The sequence below is a fragment of the Mytilus galloprovincialis genome, chromosome 4, assembly GCF_965363235.1.
Source record: "Mytilus galloprovincialis chromosome 4, xbMytGall1.hap1.1, whole genome shotgun sequence".
Taxonomy (NCBI): domain Eukaryota; kingdom Metazoa; phylum Mollusca; class Bivalvia; order Mytilida; family Mytilidae; genus Mytilus; species Mytilus galloprovincialis.
Window position 1 is genome coordinate 69,825,100 of NC_134841.1, and position 16,967 is coordinate 69,842,066.

At 34.1% G+C, this 16,967-nt stretch overlaps 1 long non-coding RNA gene across 1 annotated transcript; it reads left to right on the forward strand.

Moving 5' to 3' along the window:
* Positions 1–727: 727 nt before the first annotated feature.
* LOC143070733 (uncharacterized) lies at positions 728–14,680 on the forward strand. The gene is made up of 3 exons (XR_012976667.1): positions 728–891; positions 7,009–7,086; positions 14,460–14,680. It is a non-coding gene; the product is annotated as an uncharacterized LOC143070733 (long non-coding RNA).
* Positions 14,681–16,967: the final 2,287 nt, after the last annotated feature.

Consider the following 16,967-nt stretch of genomic DNA (forward strand, 5'->3'; position numbering starts at 1 on the left):
ATATATAGCATAGTTAATTTAGCTTTTTTCCTTCTTATTTCTAAATTTTCCCAATTCCAATTTGAAACTGCTCTAGGTGATCTGTCTTTATAATCATTGAAGACAAACCTGGCTGCCTTACGCTGTACCTGCTCAACCTGAGTGGTGTGTTGCCTTTTGTACGGGTCCCAGACAGGGGAAGAGTATTCGAATGGTTCAAAATGCTGTTGTTCTGCAAACTAGAAAACTAATTGATACTGATGGAAAAAAATATCCTTAGGCAGCAACCATTTGATTTTTTTTTTTTTGGGGGGGGGGGGCTATGGTTTTTTTTTGGAAAAAAAAGTTTGTTTCCAGTTTTTGGAGAAAAAAATAATTTGTTTTTGATTCTGAGAAAAAAAATTGTTTGTTTCACCCTCAGCTGCCACTATATGTAATGCTAAAATTGAAAGAAAAAAATGTTTTCGACTTGTCGTGAAAAAAAATAAAAATTTGTCCAGAAAAAAAAACCATAGCCCCCCCAGAAAATCAAATGGTTGCTGCCTTATTTTCTAGTGTCTTAGCACCTAAAAATCACAAAAAAAAAAACCCTAACAGAAGATGGCGTATCTTTTTGATACGGCTTAAGAAAGGTCAAGGATTTGTATAGTAAGACTTACTATACAAATCCTTGGAAAGGTTAAACTTGTGTTTTTAACTTGAACAGATTTCACAATACTGTATTTCGGCTGCATGGTTCATTGGACAAAATGCCTCACGGCTATTTATTGGGCACTATGATTTGGCGGGATAGTTCTTTTGTTCTAATTTGTGAACACTTTATCATGGAATTCATTTTGAATTACTAGTTACACGAAACAGGCTGTTCACTTAGGATAAATATCACTTTGGTTGGAAAGTCTCTTGCATAAGGTAGATTGTATTCTTTCTTTAATAATAACATGTTAACAAATTAATGGAAAAATAATAGAAGTGTTGCACAAAATGAATGTCAAGTTTATTTTGGTGGCTGTCGAAAACGAGTTTATAAAAAGACAATCCAGAAAGAAGATTTAACATTCAAATTTCATAATTCAGTAATCTGCTTTGAATTTGTTACACTACTATATTTTCCCTGGCGGGTCTACTCGACCCGCACGGCCTGTGTGTGTGTGGTTTTTTTTTTTTTTTATGTAAATCGAGTTAACATGCCATAGAAATAAATAGAAATAAAAAAAAAACAGGTCTATAAAGTATTATGTAGTATAAACCATATTCAGTGCTTTACAGGATTGTATAGTTAAGTCTATCATTATTGTTGTACTGACAACTATATTAACCATTTCAGGTTGGGAACAACCCCTCAGGGTAACCTATCAATGTAATGACTATCCCTATTATGAGGGGTACATTTGAAGTCATGTAAAATATTTTTTTTTTTTGTAAAAACCACTTAGTGAGACAATATCTGAAAAAGTCTAATTTATGGCAATAAGAAAAAAACAAAAAAAAATGTTTAGACCCGGTATTTTAATAGCACAAATCGAAGAACACACATTGGGGATCTAGGCAGTGGCGGATCCAGAAATTTTCATAAGTGGGGGCCCACTGACTGACCTAAGAGGGGGCCCGCTCCAGTCACGCTTCAGTGATTCCCTATATAAGCAACCAAATTTTTTCCCAAAAAGGGGGGGCCCGGGCCCCCTGGGCCCCCCCTCTAAATCCGCCTCTGCTAGGAACTGTTTTCTGTAATTCAAACAATTGTTTAATAAGGAAACAATGGCAATTTTAAAAATGGTACAAAAAAAAAACTCCAGTTCTTTCCTGTTACCAAAGTGAATCAATTTTAAAAAGTTTCTAATGGGAATAAGGAATAAGTTTAAGACACTATTTGTGGTTTACTAGTATATCCTGCAATAGTTTATCAAATGCCAATTATTGATTTTAGCATTTGCAATACAAAAGGTTTAGAAAAATACTTTAAATATAGTCAGATATGTGGGTAACATGAAAGAATCTTGAGTAACAGGACAACGTAACAGGACAGAGTTGGTAACAGAAAGGATTTTTCTGCTTTATTTTAAAGTTTAAGAAAAATACATCATTTTAGATTGGTCACAATTGGAAGATAACAGCAAACAATGTCATTTATCCTTTGAAACTGTATTTGCAAGATGAAAAATCTGCCTAGGTAATGAAAAATTCTTAAATAAATTCCTTTCTGTTACTATCTACTATACTAGAATTGCACAATGTTCTCTGCTGTTATCAAAAGCAAAAAACCTATTTTTTTATTCATTATACTGTATATTATTTTGAAATTTATTTGATATGGTGGTGATAACTTATATTAAATGAAATGGTTGGCATATAGTAAATTAACTTTTCGATTCTTCAGTGAAATTGTCTTGAACATCCTTCCTGTTACTGATGATGGTTATGCTGTTACTTTTTATCAGGTAACATGACAGAACGTAACAGAAAGGAATTACGCGATAGTTTTTGTCCTTTTTATCACATTAAATGTAAGTGTATTTCCTGTGACATATAACTTTTAAAAAGATGATATAAAAACACACTTAATGTTGTGGTGCACACTTAAAAATATTCTCAGAAAGTGTAAGAAAAGGCTATAACAGGATTGAACACCAATAAGTATTTTTCTATAAATTCTTACCTTGGATGGGCTTGAATTTTCAAACCTGGCCGCCTTTCCAACTATTTCTTTGTACTAATACATTCAGGGAATGATGCTCTTCACAATACATAATGGGAAAATAACTCTTGGTCTTGTAAACGTTTCCACAGGTAAAAAAAAAACAGTGGTAACAGGAGGGAAATCACCCCTGGGGACAAATTTTTTTCTCTTAAAATTTGAAAAATTTTATTATATGCTATAGTTATAATATAAAAAGACAAATTAGGGGGCAAGTTTATTAAATAATATATATGTGAGAATCGGACGCCTGTTTAATTAATTTGGATATTATTTGAATGATTTAGTTTTCAAAAAAACACAGGGGACAACATGATTTTAGGGGGGGGGGGGGGGGGGGGGGGGGGTTGAACATTTAAATTACAATATTTTATTGGAAGAAATATAAGAATGAGTGTTAAATTGACAGGAGTTGGTGCATTATATAATTTAATTTATACTGAAACTTAAAATTTTCAAAAAAGATGGTTGAATGAATAAAAAAATAATTGCTGGTGAAGTGCAGGACATGGAAATTAGACTTTTTCAGATATTGTCTCTAGTGTCAAATGAGCACATATTTATTTTATCTGAAGAAACTTTACCCAAAGAACCATAGGCGGGTCCTAAGGGGGGGCCTTTCTTTGGAAAAATTTGGTTGATTATATGATTATATAGGGATTCACTGAAGCAAGACTGAAGTGGGGCCCCCTTAGGACAGTCAGCACCCCCCCCCCCCCTTTATGATAAGTTCTGGATCCGCCACTGAGAACTTTACATCTATCTGGTATTATATGGTCATAGATAAGTTTATTTTACATGACTTCATGACAGAAAGTTTTAAATGGAAAATAAAAAAAAAATGAAATTTCTGCATGAAAATTTCATAGAATTAAGCCTATCAATAAACCAATAAATTAAAAATCCTTGCCTTATTAAAACTCAAATTATTTTATATTTCACAAAAGTAAACACTTTCCCGAAAGAAATTCCTCTTGTCTGATAATATAAACCACCTGAATTTCAATAATAGAGTCAACATATTTATACAGCTGAAGTTTCTGTTCAGAAAAAAGTACTTTTTTTTATAAAAGAAACCTGTGTCTTCAAATTCATAAAAAACAAAATTTTAATCAGACTGATAATGCAATGTTTAAAGTGCTTAGTGGAAGACCACAATTTGGCACTATATTAAGCACTGAAGCCTCTGAATAATTTGGAAGATTTTTCAATGTCTTGATGCTATAACATGGATGAGAGATAATCCCAATGATGGCAGTGCAATGCATTGGAGTGGTACCACAATGATACTATTATATTTGTTATCTTTTTTTTATACACCACCTACAATAGTAGAGGGCATTATGTTTCCTGGTCTGCGTCCGTTTTCGTCATCTGTCTTTTTGTTCGTCCGTCCGTTCATCTATCCATCTGTCCAGCTTCAGGTTAAAGTTTTTGGTCAAGGTAGTTTTTGATGAAGTTGAAGTCCAATCAACTTGAAACTTAGTACACATGTTCCCTTTGATATTATATTTAATGCCAAATTAAAAGTTTTGACCCCAATTTCACGGTCCACTGAACATGGAAAATGATAGTACAAATTCATGTTCTTTGGACACATTCTTGTTTTTGTCGAGCCTGCAACTTTTGTTGCAGAAAACTGAACATAGGGATAGTGATCGATCCGGCGTTGGCATTAGCTAACTTCTTAAAAGCTTTATATATGGATGCTTCATGTTATGAAGTTTCTGTCAGTCACATGTCCGATGTCCATGACCTAATGTTTATTATTCAGTGACTACTGTAATAAAAAGTTAAGATTTTTGCCTAATGTTAAATTATCTCTTATTATTAGTAATAGGATAACTATTTTTGGTATGTGAGTACCTTGCAAGGTCCTCATGCCCGTCAGATAGTTTTCACTTGACCTTGACCTCATTTCATGGATCAGTGAACAAGGTGAAGTTTTGATGGTCAAGTCCACATCTCAGATACTATAAGCAAAAGGTGTTGTACATTCAATGTATGAAAGGACTGTAATGTGTACATGACCAACTCAGGCCTGCAGGTAACATCTGACCTTGACGTCATTTTCATGGTTCAGTGGTCAAAGTTAAGTTTTTTAGTTTTGGTCTTTTTTTTCTAATACTATATGCAATTGGTCAACTATATTTTGGTGTATGGAAATATTTTATGATCTATATGTCAGTCGCACATTTTTTATTTGACCTTGACCTCGTGTTCACAGTCCATTGCTCATTGTTAAGTTTTTGGGTTTTGATCTGTTTTTCTTAAACTATAAGCAATAGGTCAATTAAATTGTTTGTATGGAAGAATTGTTAGCTGTACATGCCTGCCTGGCATGGTTCATCTGACCTTGACCTCTTTTTCATGGTTTATTGCTCATTGTTAAGTTTTTGTGTTTCGGTCTGTTTTTCATGAACTTCATGTATAAGCAATAGATCGATTAACTATATTTGTTGTATGGAAGAATTGTCAGCTGTACATGTTTGTCTGGCATGGTTCATCTGACCTTGACCAAGTTTTTTTTCCTCCAAACTTTAATTTATATTTTTTTAGTATCATTACAAAGTTATAAAGCATGGAAATTGATAGGAAAGTGTTTGTGGTAATTGAAATAGCACTTCAATCCAACTGAACATACTAAATCTTTTAAAAATAATTTGTATGATTGTCAATGAGACAAACTTTCACCAGAGACCAAATATGTTGAGGTATGTAACCAGTACAGTTCACACACAGTATGGCCTTCAACACAGAGCAATATATCCCATATACATAAAGATTTGATTGCTATTAAATATTTCTTCCCCCTCCCCCCTTTGGGTGACTGGGGACTAGAAATACCAGGTCAGGCCATAAAAAAGAATAGGTTTGTTTGCCCAAACGCTACCTACCCAGAAAAAAGCTGCCTACTCAAATTCTTTTATTGTCCTGATTTGAAGAAGTTTTTTTTTAATCACATAGGCATGAAGACTAATAATCACACGACACTTCAGTTTCTCTCTTTGATAAAAAAAGAAAATACCTACCTACCTACCCACTCTCAACGTTTGGGTAGGGTTTGGGCAAACCAAAATATTTTTAATTGTGGCCTCACTATAGGGCTTTCTCAAACTGGAAGTAAAACCCATGCCAGAGTGGGGCATTACTATCACTGCATGCGGTAAAAATATGAATGTTAGATATGATGCATTATGTACAGAGTTCAGAACTCTGTGGATTAAAAACCCTTGCTTAAACATTATCTCTTTGAGAGGTTAGAAGGTGGCATAAAATATTTTTCATAGATTTTATTTTTTTAATATTTCAAAAATAATATTGGTCGCTTGTAAAAATTCTTTAGCTTGCCAAGTAATGAAATTTTGAAGAAGAAAAAACCAACAAACTTTCACTCTCTTGCTACCCTTTTTTTTTTGATAAGTGTAAAAAGAACTAGAAATTAATTTGTTGTGGCCTTCAGCATATCATGTTTTCTAAAAGTTTGTTACCTAAGTGATATTAAGGTCATCTTTCATTGTAATATCACTTCCTGAAAATAGTGAATTATGGGCTGTGCATGAATGTCAAAACTTTTATTTTAGATCATTTGAATTCTGGTTGGACTGTTTACTCATCTTTATTAATGTCTTTTAGCTGCATGCAGGGTCTGAACACTTTTCATTGGCTTGTGATGATCAGAAGGTTTATTGAAATATCATATCCTCCAGACATATTGTCATTACGTAGGCTGTCTTATAGTTGTTAATTTCTGTGTCATTTGGTCTCTTGTGGAGAGTTGTCTCATCATACCCCATCTTTTTATTTTTCTACGCCCATTTAAGGGACGTATTATGGTATACCTTGTCCAACAATAACACCAAAATGCTTTAACCAATTTGCATTAAAAGTTTGATAATTATTTTTAAAATGTTTTGACGTAAGCTCCTTTTCAATCTTTATAAATTTTAAATTTTGTGTTCTACAAGTCATGAAATTTTATTCATAAAAAATTGGGGATTTTCCCGTTTTTCAGGCAATAACTCAAGTGCTTTGAGCAGTTTTCATGAAAATTTGGTGACGGATTTCTACCTATTAAATTAAACCTCCTTTAATTATTTTTTTTTATAAATTTATAACATTGAGGAATTATGGAACTTTATTCTTCAAAAGCGTCCAGCGTATCATGCATCATGCGCTTGGAAATCTTTTCTCTAATTTAGTCTAATAGAACGAAAGAAAAACTTCTGATTGTCAATTATATCTTCATATTACTTTGATTTAAGTATATTTTTTTATTTCAATTACTAACTGTTTTCTCAAACATATAAGAATAATTTTATTTTGTATTACAGATGGATAAGCCCAGATGAAAGTTCAGTCCTGACACCTACAGGCAGACGATTTCATTTTAGTTGCCAGATAATGATGATGTAAGTATTTGCTCATTACAATTGTATTTGAAACTATGTTAAAATTTGTTAGATAATAAAAAATAGTTTTCAAATTAGTTGGAGAAACAGCTTGAAAATTAGTTTTCAAATTAGTTGGAGAAACAGCTTGAAAAATCATTACAAATTAGTCCAAAATTTCTTTTTCAAATTTATACTCGAATGAAATGTATTTTATATATCATTAATCATGATAATAGAATAGGTAGACAGCTCTCTCACAAGCAAAAAACCCCTAACTGTAAAAATATAAGGACATAAAATATATACAGTAATACAATTCTTTATAGTTACTTAATGTCTATAATATATGTTCTAATAACTTGAAATCTCATAGTTCAAAAATATTCACATTTTACAACTCATTTTACCAGGCGCGGATCCAGAGGGGGGGTTCCGGGGGTTGGAACCCCCCCTTTTTTTGGACGATCAATGTATTTGAATGGGATCATGTGATTGGAACCCCCCCTTTTTAAAATGGCTGGATCCGCCCCTGTTTTACCCCCTTCCCCCCTTTTGAAAAAGGGGGGTAGGTGGGGGTAGGTAATACTGTTTTACCTCTGTCTGTCGATCCAGCCATCAGTTCATCAGTCCGTCCGTCCCATGAATATTTTTCGTCTAATTTTTCTCAGGAACTACAATACAAGGATTTCTGAAATTTGGTTTCGGGGTTTATAAATGTAGGACTCTAAAGTGTGATGGGGACGCTAAAGTACAATGGTCTACACTAAAGTATGATGCCTACACACGCTAAAGTGCGATAGTCCGCAAAAGTATAGATGTAATAAACATACTATGGATTATGACGTGAACAAACTTTTATACAAACAAAAAATGAACATGCCGAAAGATAAAATATAGAATATTTGATTAACAACTTTAAATCGAATGTCCATGACTTACTAAATTTAAACATGATAACTGTGTTTTGTTGGCTGAAGCAAATGTGGATTTTTTCGGTGCTAGAAGAATGACTTTTGTCCTGCAGTCGACCATCTTACTATACAGATACAAAAGTATATATGCATTTATTTATAAATATCCTTTATCCACTTTCTATTTGAAGCTAACGGATACATTGAAATCATTGTTTATGTTAAAGTTTACTTTGCCGTTCCCGTTCAAATATTGATTTTAATGAAAAGTAATTAAAGTCGGTAAAATAAAGGTACGTCATGTTTCAATGCGTAAATCATAAATTGTCTGCTAAAAAATTAGAACGAATTTTGTATTTGTAATTTACAATGACAACTTTGAGAGAAAAATGTTCACATTAGTGATAGACTGTTATCCAAATATGTGATACCAGCCTGAATTAAAAAAAAACATATGCAGGATATATAGATTTTTGTCACACAAAAATTACCATTTTAGCAATAATTACGTGGTCGTCCTTCTTAATTTAAAACAATGATCACTTAAGACTACCGATAATTATAAAGCCTATCAAATATGTCATAAAACCTTGTACTAGCTTTCGCAAGAAGTCTATTTTTTAAATCTGTGTTCTTTAATTAACTTTAAGCCCTTTAACATTACCTTTTTAGTCCGATTGCACTTTAGCGTGATAAACCATCGTACTTTAGCGAACAAACAGCCATCGCACTTTAGCGTGACCATCGCACTTTAGCGTAGACCATCGCACTTTAGCGTGACCATCGCACTTTAGAGTCCTACATATATATCAGCTATACCAAGTGATGCGTTTTCAGATTCATCACTAAGCAACTTCCTGTTTACCGAACTTTTGTATCATTTTACACCTAATAGCCAAATTGAAAATTTTCGCCACTTTTTTCTCAGGAACTACAATACAAGAATTTCTGAAATTTGGTTTTAGGGTTTATACAAGTCAGCCTGCAACATAGGGATAGTGATCAGGTGGCTGTGGAGGCGGCGTCGTTAGATAACTTCTTAAAAGTTTTGTATTTTAGAAGGGGGAAGACCTGGATGCTTCATACTTTGTATATGGATGCCTCATGTTACGAAGTTTTCATCTGTCACATGTCCAATCTCCTTGACCTTATTTTCATGGTTCAGTGACTACTTTTTTGTAATGTTGAATTCTCCCTTATTATAAGTAATGAGATAACTATATTTGATTTGTGCGTACCTTACAAGGTCCTCATCCCAGTCAGACAGTTTTCACTTGACCTTGACCTCATTTCATGGATCAGTGAACAAGGCTAAGCTTTGGTGGTTAAGTCCATATCTCAGATACTATAAGCAATTAAAGGTCTAGTATATTCAGTGTATGGAAGGACTGTAAGGTGTACGTGTCCAGCTGGCAGGTGTCATCTGACCTTGGCCTCATTTTCATGGTTCAGTGGTTATAGTTTAGTTTTGAGTTTTGGTCTGTTTTTTTTTAATACTGTATGCAATAGGTCTACTATATTTGGTGTATGGAATTTTTGTAAGGTGTACATGTCTAGCTGACAGGTGTCGTCTCACCTTGACCTCAAACTTACATGGTTCATTGGTCACAGTTGCGTTTTTGAGTTTGGTCTTTTTTTTCTAATACTATATGCAATAGGTCAACTATATTTGGTGTATGGAAATATTGTATGATCTTTATGTCAGTCACACAGGTTTTATTTGACCTTAACCTCATTTTCACAGTTCATTGCTCAGTGTTCAGTTTTTTGTGTTTTGGTCTGTTTTGCTTAAACAGTAAGTAATAGGTCAACTATATTTGTTGTATGGCAGAATTGTTAGCTGTTCATGCCTGCCTGGCATGGTTCATCTGACGTTGACCCCATTTTATGGTTCGTTGGTCAATGTTTAGTTTTCTTGGTTAAGTTTATGTGACAGTTGTAATAAAGCTTTATATTTAGGACTATCATCAATGATTAGTAAAGAAGGCGAGACATTTCAGCGTGTGCACTCTTGTCCTGGTTAAAGTTAAGTTTATGTGACAGTTGTACTAAAGCTTTATACTTAAGACTGTCAACATAATATCAATGATAAGTAAAGAAGGCGAGACATTTCAGGGTGTGCACTCTTGTTGAAATTTTATTAACTTTCTAAAACTATCCTGGATTTCTACCAAACTTTGACAGAAGCTTGTTTATGATCATAAGATAGTATCCTGAAGTAAATTTTGTTAAAAAAAAATCCTTTCCCCATTTCCTTATAAATGGACAGGAAACAGGAATCAAAACATATTATTTTTTTCTCCAAAAACTGAAAACAAACTTTTTTTTCCAAAAAAATCCACAGCCCCCCCCCCAGAAAATCAAATGGTTGCTGCCTTACTACAAAGGAAAGGCTGGAATTGAGTTTTTGGGTTCTTGCTCGAAGGGTTTCAATAAGTTAGGGGCCAAAAAGGGACCCAAATAAGCATAACCAAACTTGGCCACAATCATCATTAGGGTATCTAGTTTTAAAAATGTGTCTGGTGCCAGACCAACCAACCAAGATGGCTGCCATAGCTAAGAATAGAACATAGGGGTAAAGTGTAGATTTTGGCTTATAACTCTGAAACCAAAGCATTTAGAGCAAATCTGACAGGGAATTAAATTGTTAAAAAAATCAATATCTATGTTTAATAATAATATATAATATAATTCTGTTCAGCAAAGTAAGATGTAGAAATAGGTCAACATGCCCAAAATAGTCAGATGACCCCTTAAGGAGTTATTGCCATTTTTTAGTCAATTTTCAACAATTTTCATTAATTTTGTTAATTTTTACAAAATATTTTCCTCTGTTACTAAAGGGCCAATTTTATTATAGATAAAGAAAATTGTAAGTGGCAAGAATTTTCAGTAAAGTAAGATCTACAAACACATCACCATCACCAAAACACAATTTTGTCATGAATCCATCTGTGTCATTTGTTTGATATGCACATAAATCCAAGGTGAGCGACACCGGCTCTTAAGAGCCTCTAGTGGTAGTTTTCAGTCAATAACTTGTCTTTTTAAAAGTGTATAAATCTCTCTGAAATGATGCCACAAGTTTCCATACTACAAAGGATGGTTATAGGGGGTAATGGAACAAATCAATAGCCAAAAAGGGGCAAAAAAAGGGGGACAAAGGTTTTTCTGGACAACTTAAACAATTTAAAAGCAGTGTAAGTAGCATATTAATCTATTGTAATAAAAAATTCATAATTTATATCTAATAAAATTTGTAGATTTAGCTAACAAAGTCCTTATATTTGTATACAGTAAACATTTGTTTATAGTGGAAAATTGTTTTAACCTTGAATAAGCTTCAATTTAAAATTGCTTGCTAGTCTCTCTCTGTGATTACTATTAGATAACTCTGGTTCATTTCTCAATCAATCTATCATGAAGGGACAATGGATACTTTGATTTTGATTGATAGTCTTTTTCAAAAATGATGAATGGTTCTTTATATTGGTATGTTATCGTTTTAAACTTTCAAATTTATGAAATGATATTCGTACACCCAATGTTTTTGATACACCAATAACTAAAGCTGAAATATATTGAATTGATACATTTTGTAATTATTCAAAATTATATCAGAAACATATATTATAAAATAATGAACCTGTTAAAGGGAGACAATACTTGCATAACTTTTTCGAATTGGCACATAATACAACAGAATGTCACTCTTGCATACAAATGGCACATCAGTATAATTAATTAACTCTGCAATCGTGCTCCACCTTCAATGATGATTTTAAATTATAAATATCACCAAAAGTTGTTAATCTATAGATAGTGAAGACTAATGAAAGCTAATCCACTGTTCAAATATTTCTTTGCAATTTTTTAAAACTTCCTCAGAAAAATGCTCGAGCCACTTGACTTCATAGCTCAGAATTAACGTTTTTACACAATATTTAAATAAAGTAGCTAAAGATTATTCACTTCTCAAAGTGTAAGACGCAATAAAAATCGTATGCTTGCACCATCTTACCCAAATACAGATTTAAATAAGTTCTGAACATTTCGACATTTCTTCGTTTATTTTATAACCGGTTTTAAACAAATCACAAGTGCATTTTAAGATCCCACTAAATACCTTTATCCCGATATCGTCAGGTAAATTTGCTAGTGTATGGGAGGTAATCCAATTAAAATTTTAAGAATACTATTAAAATTATCCTTACTTGTGGAAAGACCTGCAATTGATCTCTGAACAATTGGATTTTAAGTTTCTTTATATTTTTTATAGCCTATAGAAAATATATAGCATAGGTAACTTCAAAGAATCGAAAGTGATGTATGTTTATCTATACTGAGCTCAAAAAGAAATTTTATTACAAAATGATAATAAAAAAATGGAATTATGACATGTCAGAAGCAACATGAATGTTTAACACTCATATTCATTAGGATATTTTTTGTATGGAGCACGGGAGGGTCAAAATGCGGAAATGAGTATAGTGTTATTCAAAATCAATTTCTCTGCCATGTTCTAAGTGCATCAATGAAGGATTGGCAGGAACACCAGCAGCTACCCTTAGTCAATGCACTACTCTTGTGGCCAGAAGAACATTACCACATGTTGACGATTGTTGTTTTTGATCTACGGCATATCAACCTATCCTGTGTTGTTGCAATTTGTTGATTTCTGTTTGCTAGTCCCTAAACTGTTGACTTATGCACATAAAATCGAGCCACAACGTCAGCAACACTCATGCTGGCATCAACCATTCCAAGAGCCATCTGACCGTCATTTTCCGAGAGGCATGGTTGACGCCCCATGCAATTTTTTCAAACTTTTATGTGTTTTTCTTACCAATGGTGTGTTTCTGAACGTGTGTGCAAAAACAAAATTGAATTTTGTTTTAAAAGTACAGGTACAGAAAGTAAAACATCAATTACACGTGCAAAGCTGAAATGGCACGAAATCAATCACCTGGCAAAAAGTACGACTGTTTAAAATTTCAGGTAAAACTAAGGATTATATCAATGATGTTTAATAAACAAAAATCCAGAAACAACAAATAACAATGAAAAAAAAGTGTTGCTAAACTTTTTTGGCTCAGTATATTTCATTTTCATGTTTTCATATGTATGGTGTTTTTTTCTTTCTTTTTTCTATAGGTGTATTTCTTTCTTCTATTTTTTGTCGAGCCTGCAACTTTTGTTGCAGAAAGCTCGACATAGGGATGCGGCTACGGCGGCGGTGTTAGCTAACTTCTTAAAAGCTTTATATTTTAGAAGGTGGAAGACCTGGATGCTTCATACTTTGTATATAGATGCCTCATGTTACGAAGTTTCCGTCAGTCACATGTCCAATGTCCTTGACCTCATTTTCATGGTTCAGTGACCACTTGAAAAAAAAGTTCAGATTTTTTGTAATGTTGAATTCTCTCTTATTATAAGTAATAGGATAACTATATTTGATATGTGCGTACCTTGCAAGGTCCTCATGTCTGTCAGACAGTTTTCACTTGACCTCGACCTCATTTCATGGATCAGTAAACAAGGTTAAGTTTTGGTGGTCAAGTCCGTATCTCAGATACTATAAGCAATAGGGCTTGTATATTCGGTGTATGGAAGGACTGTAAGGTGTACATGTCCAACTGGCAGGTGTCATCTGACCTTGACCTCATTTTCATGGTTCAGTGGTTATAGTTAAATTTTTGTGTTTTGGTCTGTTTTTTTCATACTATATGCAATAGGTCTACTGTATTTGTTGTATGGAATGATTGTAAGGTGTACATGTCTAGCGGGCAGATGTCATGTGACCTTGACCTCATTTTCATGGTTCAGTGGTTATAGTTAAATTTTTGTGTTTTGGTCTGTTTATTCATACTATATACAATAGGTCTACTATATTTGTTGTATGGAATGATTGTAAGGTGTACATGTCTAGCGGGCAGATGTCATGTGACCTTGACCTCATTTTCATGGTTCAGTGGTCTAAGTTAAGTTTTTGAGTTTTGGTCTATTTATCTAATACTATATGCCATAGGTCAACTATATTTGGTGTATGGAAATATTTTATGATCTTTATGTCAGTAGGGCAGGTTTCTTTTGACCATGACCTCATTTTCACGGTTCATTGCACAGTGTTAATTTTTTGTGTTTTGGTCAATTTTTCTTAAACTATAAGTAATAGGTCAACTATATATGTTGTATAGAAGCATTGTTAGCTGTACATGTCTGCCTGGCATGGTTCATCTGACCTTGACCTCATTTTCATGGTTCATTGGTCTTTGTTTAGTTATTTTGGTTAATGTTAAGTTCATGAGACAGTTGTAATAAAGCTTTATACTTAGGACTATCAACATCATATCAATGATTAATATAGAAGGCGAGACATTTCAGCGTGTGCACTCTTGTTTTAATTTATTTCCATTTTCTATAGGGCACTTTAAAGAATTATAAGTGAGGTATGGTTATCTATTTCATTTTATGTTTTAGGTGACATCCAGGATCAGACAGCAGGTAAGTTTTGATAGGATTGTGTGCATGTTTGTATGCCTTTTTGTCCAAGTTTCCTCTAGGTGCCTTCAAAGGATCCAACGGACAGGTATGTTAAGATAAGATTGTGTGTTGTATGCATTTGTGTCCAAATTTCCTCTAGGTGGCGTCAAAGGATCCAAGGGAAAGGTATGTTAAGATAAGATTGTGTGTTGTATGCATTTTTGTCCAAGTTTCCTCTAGGTGACGTCAAAAGATCCAACGAAAAGGTATGTTAAGATAAGATTGTGTGTTTGTATGCCTTTTTGTCCAAGTTTCCTCTAGGTGGCGTCAGGATCCAAGGGAAAGGTATATTAAGATAAGATTGGTGTTGTATGCATTTTTGTCCAAATTTCCTCTAGGTGGCGTCAAAGGATCAGACAGCAGGTATGTTAAGATAAGATTGTGTGTTTGTATGCATTTTTGTCCAAGTTTCCTCTAGGTGGCGTCAAAGGATCCAAGGGAAAGGTATGTTAAGATAAGATTGTGTGTTGTATGCATTTTTGTCCAAGTTTCCTCTAGGTGACGTCAAAGGATCCAACGAAAAGGTATGTTAAGATAAGATTGTGTGTTTGTATGCCTTTTTGTCCAAGTTTCCTCTAGGTGGCGTCAGGATCCAAGGGAAAGGTATGTTAAGATAAGATTGTGTGTTGTATGCATTTTTGTCCAAATTTCCTCTAGGTGGCGTCAAAGGATCCAACGGAAAGGTATGTTAAGATAAGATTGTGTGTTTGTATGCATTTTTGTCCAAGTTTCCTCTAGGTGCCTTCAAAGGATCTAACGGACAGGTATGTTAAGATAAGATTGTGTGTTGTATGCATTTTTGTCCAAATTTCCTCTAGGTGGCGTCAAAGGATCAGACAGCAGGTATGTTAAGATAAGATTGTGTGTTTGTATGCATTTTTGTCCAAATTTCCTCTAGGTGGCGTCAAAGGATCAGACAGCAGGTATGTTAAGATAAGATTGTGTGTTTGTATGCCTTTTTGTCCAAGTTTCCTCTAGGTGGCGTCAAAGGATCAGACAGCAGGTATGTTAAGATAAGATTGTGTGTTGTATGCATTTTTGTCCAAATTTCCTCTAGGTGGCGTCAAAGGATCCAAGGGAAAGGTATGTTAAGATAAGATTGTGTGTTTGTATGCATTTTTGTCCAAATTTTCTCTAGGTGCCGTCAAAGGATCCAACGGAAAGGTATGTTAAGATAAGATTGTGTGTTTGTATGCCTTTTTGTCCAAGTTTCTTCTAGGTGCCGTCAAAGGATCCAATGGAAAGGTATGTTAAGATAAGATTGTGTGTTTGTATGCATTTTCGTCCAAATTTCCTCTAGGTGGCGTCAAAGGATCAGACAGCAGGTATGTTAAGATAAGATTGTGTGTTTGTATGCCTTTTTGTCCAAATTTCCTCTAGGTGGCGTCAAAGGATCAGACAGCAGGTATGTTAAGATAAGATTGTGTGTTTGTATGCCTTTTTCTCCAAATTTCCTCTAGGTGGCATCAAAGGATCAGACAGCAGGTATGTTAAGATAAGATTGTGTGTTTGTATGCCTTTTTGTCCAAATTTCCTCTAGGTGGCGTCAAAGGATCAGACAGCAGGTATGTTAAGATAAGATTGTGTGTTTGTATGCCTTTTTCTCCAAATTTCCTCTAGGTGGCATCAAAGGATCCAACAGAAAGGTATGTTAAGATAAGATTGTGTGCATGTTTGTATGTCTTTTTGTCCAAGTTTCCTCTAGGTGCCATCAAAGGATCCAACGGAAAGGTATGTTAAGATAAGATTGTGTTTTTGTATGCCTGTTTGTCCAAGTTTCCTCTAGGTACCTTCAAAGGATCCAAGGGAAAGGTATGTTAAGATAAGATTGTGTGTTTGTATGCATTTTTGTCCAAATTTCCTCTAGGTGGCGTCAAAGGATCCAACGGAAAGGTATGTTAAGATAAGATTGTGTGTTTGTATGCATTTTTGTCCAAGTTTCCTCTAGATGCCGTCAAAGGATCCAACGGAAAGGTATGTTAAGATAAGATTGTGTGTTTGTATGCCTTTTTCTCCAAATTTCCTCTAGGTGGCGTCAAAGGATCCAAGGGAAAGGTATGTTAAGATAAGATTGTGTGTTTGTATGCATTTTTGTCCAAATTTCCTCTAGATGCCGTCAAAGGATCCAACGGAAAGGTATGTTAAGATAAGATTGTGTGTTTGTATGCCTTTTTATCCAAGTTTCCTCTAGGTGCCGTCAAAGGATCCAACGGAAAGGTATGTTAAGATAAGATTGTGTGTTTGTATGCATTTTTGTCCAAATTTCCTCTAGGTGGCATCAAAGGATCAGACAGCAGGTATGTTAAGATAAGATTGTGTGTTTGTATGCCTTTTTCTCCAAATTTCCTTTAGGTGGCGTCAAAGGATCAGACAGCAGGTATGTTAAGATAAGATTGTGTGTATGTTTGTATGTCTTTTTGTCCAAGTTTCCTCTAGGTGGCGTCA